We start from the raw sequence: 11,456 nt of genomic DNA, 5'->3' as shown, positions 1-11,456 counted from the left end.
ATTTTAAAACTACTATAAAATCAACAGAATAGTTTTAATAATGGACCAAACATTCATCTTCTGTTTTGTTTTTTTGCCCCTCCCCAAAAAAGATGAATTGGTCTGCCTAATATAGAGGTTTACGGAGAAAGATTCAATACAATTCTTCTTGAAGCATATTCAAATACGGTTACTTCAAGACTACTCTTGAGAACACTTCGCATGCAAAGATAATAAAGGCAACAGTAGTATATTGCTGTTCAAAAGTCGTAAATCCTTTAAGATGATCCTGGGGACACCTGATAAAATCGGTGCTGTAAGTGCCATTGATAAAACCTGGGTGATACTTTTTCATCATTGGCGACGTACCAAACAGTATAATATTAACTATCATAAAGCCTGCATACAGTTGACAACAAATTAAATGTTAAACAGGGTTTTTTTTACACGAAACTAATCATGTTAATTGTAAACAAGTTTTAAATACGCTATATTTTGTGTAAACAACGCCTTACACATGTTATAAAATTGAGAATATATCATAAATGAATATGTTTAATAAGTGTCAATGTAATATCACATAAAGATTTATTCAAAATGTAGAACTTGTAGTGCATATATATCTAATACTGCTAGTATTTTGGTGGATAATTTGGTTGTGATGGTGATGGATATGCTGGTGGTTGATCATACATAACAGCGCCTGGTTGTGGATATTGCCCATACTGGCCATACATCATCTGTGGCGGACCTGCAATAACAAAGTAATGTCGAAACACGTCCATTTCTAACTGATTTATTGTTACTCATTATTGTTGTCTTCAATGTTTATTTCATAGAAAAAATGTGTGTACTTAAAAGGTTTTGTAGAACACAAAGAGTGAATTTTCTTTGAATAGGATTTTTGTTTTGTTCTATACATTCATTCGTCGCTTTCACATTCACAAGTACTTATGTATCATCTATCATTTTAACGCAGAATGATCTTCGAACGATGCGAACATATGTCAATTTAACTTTTACAATCGGTCACAGTTGTATTAAGGAACTGAAACAAAACGGGCCCAATCTAAAACCAGTATTTAAAGTCAGTGCAGAATCAGAGGCAAATAAATAATATTTAAGATTAAAAAGTATAAAACATATCTTATCTGCCTGGTTTTTTTAACTCGTTAATCGTATTCATATTTCATTTTGATAGGCGATATCAAACGGTAAACAATTGTTTCAAAATTTTAAACAGTTAATTGAATATATTATTTTAAGATCGTAATCTGATTTTCATTTAAAAACATTCCAATAGTGCATTGTAATAAATTACTTAACGATTCAAATTGGGCGTTATTGAATATATTTTATGATATAATATACACGTCGCTCATGTTTTGAAAATAGAAACCTCTTTCAAGGGATGCAAAACGTATTAAACTATATGCCGTTATAGAAACTATATACGAAAACAGTTAAATCGTAAACAATATTGTACTTTTGCTTTGTTTTTGACGTTGGTTATATAGAGCAAAATAACGTGCGTTTGCAACCTGTAACATATATTTTGTAAATCTTTAAGCATGCATTGCGATACTTTCTGTGAATTAAGATTACCGTGTTGTTGTTGCTGTTGTGTGATAACAGTTGGTCCACCATGATGGGGTGTTGTATGAATAGTTGAAACTCTTGTCCCACACTTTTTCTAACACATACAAATAACGGTAGAGACAAATACTATACCGAAGATAACTCCGATTACAGCACCAGCTATCGCACCACGAGAAAAAAATAAGTGTAAATCAAGAGATATAAGTACAATGAGTGTGAATCCTTCATAAATTTTACAGACACCATCATGGTTGTGTTGACCGCTTTTCAATATCATAGCGGCTCTGATCCTAACATCTTAAATACAATCCCGTACCTTTTCTTGAATGTGACCTAGAAAACTAGACATGTTACCGGGTTTTTACTAACATGAGCAACACGACGGGTACCACATGCGGAGCAGGATCTGATTACCCTTCGAGAGCACCTGAGAAGACTCTCATTTTTTTGGTGAGGTTTGTATTGGTAAGTCTATAGTTTTCTTAGTTGTGTTTTTGTAGTGTTGTCTGTCTGTTTGTCTATTTCTTTTATAGCCATGGCGTTGTAAATTTATTTTAGATTTATGAGTTTGAATGTCCCTCTTTTGTAAAATAATAGCAAAATATATCTAAAGATACTAATGACAACGAATGGTTTTTTTATTATATGTTTGTTGATCTAGTAAAATGCAGGAGGTATTCATTTCTCTTATTAAGGTACAATTGTCCTAATAATGTATTTGTATATCCATTTCGTTACAACTAAAAGCTTTGAGAACATAATGCTTTTATATTATTCGATTCTTAATATCGTTTTTAAAGCCTTTCTGTAAAGTTTCAACGATTTTGATAGAAATAAAAGTTCAAAAAATCGAGAACATATTCCGCAAACAATTCCTGATGATGAACAAATACAACATATGTGCAATCATTCTGTAAAGTTACAAGGTTCTGGTTTGATAACTGTAGCGGAACTTGATTACGTTAAATCATACCATCTTGTGATTTTTTTCTGAAAACGACTTAGTTCCCAAATTTGGAAGATAGGGGTAAGTTTCTCAAATATCAATAATACCAAAGATAAATTTCAAAACTTAAGTTTGAATCTGTGATCTATTTTGATAGTAAAGGGGAGTTGATAACACAAATAAGGTGTGTCTTAACCTCCTGTAATCACGTTCCCTGACATGACATTTTTTTAGCTCTGTCGAAAATTATTGTTTATAATTTAGGAATAAAAAGCTCATGTGAGATGATTGATAAATATCACAAACATGTTTTGTCACGCCACATAACAATGAAAAAGAGAGAACTAGATAAGAAAAACAAAAATGTTACATACCCATTTACTTCAGTCTCACATTTAGAGTAACATAAGTAGACATAGTAACAGTATTCGCCACTTACTTCATAAACTGCAAAAAAAAATCCGAGTAACAAATATTGATCATAGATTAGATATTTATTTAGGTTCTTTGGGAAACATGCAGATTGATAGTTTGTCCACAAAGTTTTAAAATCGATTATATATATATTTAGACCCTTCTACAACGAAATTTGTTTTACATGCACACGTATACAAATTGCGGTTTTTATCCAACGCAATCATAAGTTTGAACGTAGTTTTCAATTTAGACTTGTTTATAAATGTATATATATATATATATATTATTAATTCGTATATTTTAACAAATTTGATTCGTTTAGGGATAGTCACATGTTAAACTATATTTTCGAAGGTAGAGAGAAAACGGCGGATAGCAAAAAGCATATTGCACTGAGCATATTGCACGGTTATTTTTAGAATATCTAAAAACCGATTTACTTTCTGACGTCATATAATGAATTTCATGATATCTATAAACGTTTTGAAACAAATGATATCTGTGATCGATTATTTGACGAAAAAAGTCTTCAAATACCTAAGATGTCAAACAAACAAACAAAATAATTAAATAACAACTAATATGATGTTATTGTCAAGGAGACAATATGATGTATAAAATTCAGACAAAATCAAATGACGATTTTGATACAAATATACATAATGGTCTGAAATTAATAATATAACAAATATAGCCTTTGTATGAGGTCAATACAGGATATATCGACCCAAAGAAGTATATCGACCTCGGACTTCGTCCTCAGTCAATATACTTCTTTCAGGTCAATATATCCTTGTATCGACCTCATACAAAGGCTATATTTGTATAATACAAGTATAAATTGAAAACAAAACGCATTTGACTAACAGGTCGAACAAGTGATGTTCTTTAACCCTGCTGACTGCCGTTGGCGATTGTCAAATAAAATTGATCATAAGATGTAACAAAATGGATCTTAATATAACTTTAATACTAAAAAGAAAACAATTAACTAGTGGCTAAGATGTTATGCCACAAACGTAAGGAGTCAATATTGTTTTGTACACAAGATCCGGATTTCGACAATAAATCTCTCTTCAGTGATGTTAGGGATCGAAACGGTATATAACTCGTCTAATAATCAGCCAAACGATGTTAGATCTGTAAAATTGCTTTCGCAAATTTTTGTTCTTCCCTCGCCGGGATTCGAACTCATGCTTCTGAGATATCGTGACACCAAATTGCATGCAATGTATCTGGCGCGCTAGACCACTCGACCACATTAGCTTCAAAAATAAAGCTTTCGGTAGCCGGGTGTTACCTTTCCTCGTCAGCTTTAATCGTAATACAATACATTATATATAAGGCATGAAGATGGTCTTTTTACAGATCAGCTGAATTATCTATAGTAAAGGATCCTACAAATTAATGCAAGATACAGTCACAGAAATAATTATATTTATAAGTACGTCCGAACCAGTGACAACTCTACAACAGATTTATATCATATCTAATTCATTTTCAAGAACTATATCGTGAACTCGTAAACTTTCTATATACATTTTTGAAATCCAAAAAATTATAAATGTGTTCCTTTCTTTATTCTCGTTTGAAGATACCAGTGGTAAGTATCTAGTTAAATATTTTAGATAAGAACTTATTCATACTTATAACTTATTATCGAAATCAGAAGAAGAGAGTACAATGTACGGGGAGTCATGATTGTGTATTTAGTACAGTGATTTTATACAACACTTTTATTGTACTACAAATTGGATGTGAATGAAAGATTGTGCATTTTACATAATTATGGTCGTTAATTATTAAAGGTCAGCAAAAGAATGTATATTGAATACGAAACTATCACCTATTTCACTTAAATAGCACCACAAAATACGTTGTGAATACTAGACTGTGATTTTTTTATTTTAATAATGTTTTTTTTAACAAATTCCTATTGATTAAGATATTATCGGGTATTACAAAAGATTTGTTTTTCTTTGGCTTGATACATGCAAACAAAAACATATGCATAATATGTCAAAAATAAATGGCACAATATAGCTATATATGAAAATATAAATAAAATGCGATACTTGTCGTAACTGTTATTAATTACACCAATAGAATTTAGCGTATGGAAAGGATATAGTTCGTGTTGTTTTAATTTCTTGTTTCAATCCTTTTTAATAGAACATGACATAGTAATTAAAATAAATTCATCTATGATTGGTCAATGTATATCATTTATTGCTAATAAATATTTATCTTGGTGACCAGGTTGTCTGAAGTTGTGAGTTCGAACCTCGTATGTACCACCTGAGCTTAACTCCAATTCTTATTGAATAGAATTGAAGTTTACCTCACTATAGTCGGTGGTTATCATTTGTCACTCTGGCCACTCACAAATAAAACTGACCTCCAGAAATATCAAATAGCACTGAGAGTGGCGCTAAACACCAGTCAACCAATCAGTTCAATTTCTTCAGGCATAATTGATCTAACATGAATTTTATTAGTTTATGTGGGTCCCCTTTTGCCATATATTTTATCAAGTTGTCGGGTCTCATATATACTTAGCTTTCATTTTTGGGGGGTTTTGAGAGTTAAAATTGAAGATAGCTCCTGGAAATCGCTTCGAATGCACGAATATCTTTCTCCTAGCTATGATTATGAGAAATTCATACAATAGCAAAGTTTCTTCAAATGAATGTAGTAAAGAACCGAAGAGTTGTTTTGTTTTGATCAAAATGTTTGGTGAATTTTCAGTAGAATCGCTGAATAAAATACGGCAAAAACTGAAAATAATTAGCGGGGATACATAATACTCCTTGTTGAAGAGCTCAATGGGAATTTAAGATGAAGAACAGCAATAAAAGCAATGTTACTTTTTTGTTGCTTATTGAAATTTTTGCTATGCATATACTGATATTGTGTTAATAATGGATAAATAAAGACAATAGTAGTATACCGCTGTTCAAAGGTCATAAATCGATTGAGAGATTCTTTTTTTACTATTATAGCGGACTAATATATGAAACCTAACAGGTTTCCGAAGAGCATTCAACATTGAGCAAACTCATAGCGTGTTGCTATAGCAGAACCCGGTTTTACAACAATATGTTAAGCAATAGTGTTCACAAGACAAAACCTATACTTCGTGGTTCACACTACAATAAAGAACTTAAAAAAACAAATGTTACAGGTAAAAACCATCGAAAAGACGAATCCGTGTTTTGCCGGGGAAAGACACTTAAAGAATGTGGCAGGGTTTAACCTGTTTGTAAGCGCCAAAATTTCAGTTTCACATTGAATAGCAGGGGCGGATGCAGGAATTTTCGAAAGGGGGGTGCTAACCCAGGGCAAAGGGGGGGTGCAAAACATATGTCCCGATACAAATGCATTGATCGGCAAAAATAAAGGGGGGGTGCGCACCCCCGGAACCCCCCCCCCCTGGATCCGCCACTGAATAGTAGTGTGGCTGAATGTATAGGAACAAAGTTTGCATATTCATCAAAGATACCAGGCTTATGATTTTGAGAACCATACTCATCAGTGACGCTCGAATAAAATAAATGTGAAAGGTCAAATAAAGTTAAATTTAAAAATATGACGAATTGTTATGATTGATAATGAGGCACTTCTCCCTCAGAGACCAAAATGGCACTTAAATTAACAACTATATGTTATTATACACTCTTCAAAAATGACCATAACCAATAACATATAGTCAGCCCTAAAGAAATCCGGGCTATAAAACTGAACATTCAAAGTTGTGCCCAATTCGAAAATGTGTCGGAAGTGAATTGAAACATTAGATTTTAACAACAAAAAAGACACAAGAAACCGATTAAAGAGTAATCGCAGTATCGAAAGATATTTCCAACCTCACATGAAACAAAATTCCATGATCTTACTGCGGTGTAAAACTTATACCCTTTAACAAAGAAGAATGATTAAAAAGTATATTACAGCAGATTCCAACGAGTATGAAGCTACAGGTACATTCTTTGGTTAGCTTCCTTGCTAGCTCAACCATGAAATGATAATTACCTTAAAATTGGGCGGAGCATAGCACCAATTCATCATCCAATGAAAACACTCATATCAATGGCCTGTTTATAATATGTATGTTTCATACAAACAGGTTTACCTACATGTAAACAACTTTGCAAATTAAATCTTATTTCTTATAGTCTTTGATTGAATTAAAAAATTCTTAGTATTACAATGAATTAGAAACGGAGTTACGGTTTATGGTTTGTTCAAGGATGATAATATTTAGTGTTGATTCAATGCTAAACAAATAGAAATTCTATAGAAAATCCACAGCATTTCCCCTTGTTCTCTCAAATTTGGCAAGTTGGTACCTGATAGATGGAGGATTATTGCAAGCAGTGCTAGCAATGATTTCCTTAAAAAGTTTATAAATTCAGATATTGGTTTAAACAAATATAAATATGGACCAATTCAAGTACACCTTCTATGGTGCGCTCGTCTTTCGTGACTTACAACGATTTTTAAAATTAGGATTTGTTGTAAACTATTAACGCTAGCACATCATAGAAAATCAAGTGAGTAATCTATGTTTAAAATTTTATAACAAAAATATCTGTGGATTTTCTACAAAAATCTTGGTTTATTTGCCACAAAATCCCGTTTAACTTTAAAAATGCAATGAAACTATAAATATTAAATGTAATGAAACTATAAATATTAATGCTTGCTCGAAGTTTCCCCTTTGTATATGTACAAAATGGCCCATCTCTTAGTCATTATCTTTGCTGTTTTTATACTATTGCAGTTTGACACATTCCTAATTCAAAGGCAACAGAAGGATTTCTACGCCGTAATTGTACCATTGTAAAGTACATTCAAATAACTGTATTTATAAATGAACTGAGTTATTGATTGAAATAAAATTAGCAAATCATACAACATGCTTGTGAATTTGCTTATACTTATCGATAAATTTTAAATTGATTGAAAACTTATTTTTAAACTGACTTGTAGAACTAGTTTTACAATGTTTATATTATATCACTAGTTCTGATTGGTTCTCTGTTTAACTATTGACTCCACCCAAAGCCTTGTGTACCTTACCTAATAATGATTTCATGGTTGAGCTAGCAAGGAAGCTAACCAAAGAATATACCTGTAGCTTCATACTCGCTGGAATCTGCTGTAAATGTATATGGAATGTAACTTATCAACAAACCATACAAACAACATCATCGTTAACATTTGGAAGTAATTTCATAATTTCTATAAGGTGTTTACATCAAAACCAAACCATCTAAATTAAATATTTGTATCTATGAAGAAATTTAGGTTATTTTGTTCCCTGAATTATAATGTTCCATCATAAAGTTTTTGATTTAGAAAAGCACATTTCCAATTTATTATACAATTTTAAAATAATAGATGAACTAATCACAGTATTAGGGTGTTAGCTGTATATCATATTTAGGATTTGTTAATATAAAAAAAAACGCATCTGTTGACTGCGTTCAATGGGGACAGTATTGTATTAAAAGTAGTAGTTGGCTGGTTTAAGATTTAATGCTGTTTTACATTTCATTAACTTTTAATTAATAATTTTTTGAAAATGGTTGTCTCGAAGAAGACTTTTCTATCTATTTATTTATATTCAGTTCATATTTAGTTGTTTTCAGGGACGGAACAATAAAGAATACTGTATAAGAGGGTCGAAAGATACCAAACTTACATTCAAACTTATAAATCTATAATAAGCTGACAACACTGTGGCAAAAAAAACGAAAAAGACATAAAGACAAACAACAATAAAAAAAACACGACACAGAAAACTATAAAGACTGAGTGACAAGAACCTCACCAAAAACCGGAGAGGGTGCCTCGTTTGTTCCGGAAGGATAAGAAGATCATGTTTCAAATTTGGCACCTGTCATGTTGCTTTGTACAGTGAAAGAAAACAAAAAATACATTTGATGTGTCTCTTAATTCAATGAACAGAGCCGCAAAACAACTAATTTCAAGGGTTCCTTATGGTAAAGTTGATGTCATCCCTTTGAAACTTTCAGGGACATCATCATGATTTGGTTGAATTTCATATGATATTTGTGTCTCATATGAATAAACGTATGTTCTACATCTTGCGTAACCGTCCAAAGCACCAGACGTCATCCTGTTTTTTTTTTTTTTTATGGGAATGGTAACATCTTAAATTTCTGTAATTTGTTTTTGGACTGTTATTTTTCTGTTGTTTGCTTTTCGACTTATGATTTTAAATCGACGTTAGGTGTCTTCTTTTTTTTTTTATCTAAAATCTGATTTATTGCACTATTGCTGTTATAATGAATACCATGTCTACAGCATTTGACAGGGCACCTGTCTTCTTTTTAACCTCATTGTTAACGATATAATTTATTTGCACAATTGCGTATGAATTATAACGATTAATTGCAAAATTCGATTTTTTTTCGCTCCTGGTGGACGTTTCGTCCCAGAGGGTATCACCAGCCCAGTAGTCAGCACTTCGGTGTTGACATGAATATCAATTATATGGTCATTTTTATAAATTTCCTGTTAAAAAACTAAGGATTTTCTTATCCCAGGAATAAATGATCTTAGCCGTATTTGGACGAAACGCGCGTCTGGCTTATTAAATTATAACCCTGGTTCCTTTGATAACTGTTTCTGTATGCATGCTGCTAACCAAATTTAAAAAAAATCGGAAGCCATCTAAGCTTTTTGAGATAATACTATTTTGTAACACAAGTAAGATGACATCAGCCCTCGCTTCCAAACATTGATATAGAATAAAAACTTTGTCGGAACACTCATTAAGAACGCATTTTATCTTTACTAAAAGATATTTCATTTTTTTCATTTTTTCATTGTACAAAGCGACAGGACGGGTGCCAGACGTGGAGCAGGATTGACTTTCTCTTCAAGAGCATTTGAGATCAACCCCGAATTTGGTTGGGTTCGTTTTGCTTAGTCTTTAGTTTTCTATGTTGCTTTTTGAATACAGTTGTTTGTTTGGTCTTTTTTCATTTTTGCCTTAGTGTTGTCAGTTGGGTTTATTTAAGACGTACGAGATTGAATGTCCCTTTGGTATCTTTCGACTCTTTCGTAAATTTATCGCGGCATACATGTCATATTGTTTCTTCAGAAAAGTAACCAGAGCCAGATAATGATAAACAAACATACTACTCGAATGTGATTATTTTTATTTTTGTAATTACATAATAATGTTACTTTGTCGTTGTATGCGATGTGGATGACACTGACAGTAGTGGATTATCAGTCTTCGGGGGTATCATCAGCTCAGGGGTCAGTACTAACATGATTAATAACAAACATTTCTTCAATTGTCCGTTTATAATTTAATTTTGGACGTAACGCGTCTTCTTATTGGCTGACAGCTTTTTTGTCTATCAGCTCATAAACATAATTTTGGCATGTGACCGTGGTGTCATCAACGTTTTTTTCATGATTTTCTCCGACTTAAAATAGAATTTAGTATTAAATTACAAGGAATAACTGTACCTTTTTCTGACAATTCGAAATAACATCAAAATTGTGGTGCACACTTTAAAATAACCCGCTACGCGAGTTATTCAGTGTGCACTACATTTTTAGTGTTATTTCGTCATAGACAGAAAAAATAGAATAGTCAATGTTTCAACTTGTACACGCATGACTATTAAAGATATTCCGCTTTAAGTGTTCCTGGTGATGGTAAAACCAGAAAAAAAACAGAAAAGTGCTTTGGACGCTTGATATTAATAAAGTGTTGTTCTCCTTTTTTTTACCGCACTAGGGCGATACCGCTGCTGGTAGACTATCAGTCTCCGAGGGTATCATCAGCTTAGTAGTCTGTTATCGACATCATTAGTAACAAACTTTCCTTGAACTGTCTATTTTTATCTCCAGAATAGTTATCAAAAGCACCAGGATTATGATTTAGTACGCCAGACGCGCGTTTCGTCTACATAAGACTATCAATACTAGAGAAACTAAAGCTTCAAATGCCTCATGCGAAGATGAGCTGAAGTGGATTTTGCTATTATATGTAGGTCCTTTTTGGTCAAATATAGCTCGTCAACATCATTCAATTTGACTTTCGAATATTCGACTTTTGGAGTTCCTTATAATGTTCAGAAAGGCCCGTCGGAATTTTCTGAAGTTTTGTTTTGATTTTTTAGAATAAATTCATACCATGAAAATAAACTCATCATAGATACCAGGACTAAATTTTGTATATACGCCAGACGCGCGTTTCGTCTACAAAAGACTCATCAGTGACGCTCGAATCCAAAGAAGTTAAAAAGTATGAAGTTGAAGAGCATTGAGGAGCAAAATTTCTAAACGTTTTGCCAAATACAGCTATGGTAATCTATGCCTGAGGTAGAAAAGCCTTATTATTTCAAAAAATTCAAAATTTTGTAAACAGTTAATTTATAAATATAACCATATCAATGATAATTCAAGTCAGCACAAAAGGTGCTGACTACTGGGCTTGTGATACCCTCGGGGTGGTTGTAAATAA

The 11,456-nt window shown here is 32.4% G+C and overlaps 1 long non-coding RNA gene across 1 annotated transcript; it reads right to left on the bottom strand.

Moving 5' to 3' along the window:
- Positions 1-518: 518 nt before the first annotated feature.
- Positions 519-1,744, bottom strand: LOC143075134 (uncharacterized). The gene is made up of 2 exons (XR_012978239.1): positions 1,585-1,744; positions 519-730 (listed from the first exon to the last, which is right to left on the bottom strand). It is a non-coding gene; the product is annotated as an uncharacterized LOC143075134 (long non-coding RNA).
- Positions 1,745-11,456: the final 9,712 nt, after the last annotated feature.

The sequence above is a fragment of the Mytilus galloprovincialis genome, chromosome 1 (assembly GCF_965363235.1).
Source record: "Mytilus galloprovincialis chromosome 1, xbMytGall1.hap1.1, whole genome shotgun sequence".
NCBI classification, from domain to species: domain Eukaryota; kingdom Metazoa; phylum Mollusca; class Bivalvia; order Mytilida; family Mytilidae; genus Mytilus; species Mytilus galloprovincialis.
The sequence above is the reverse complement of the archived record's forward strand: the minus strand, read 5'-3'. Positions and strand labels throughout refer to the sequence as shown.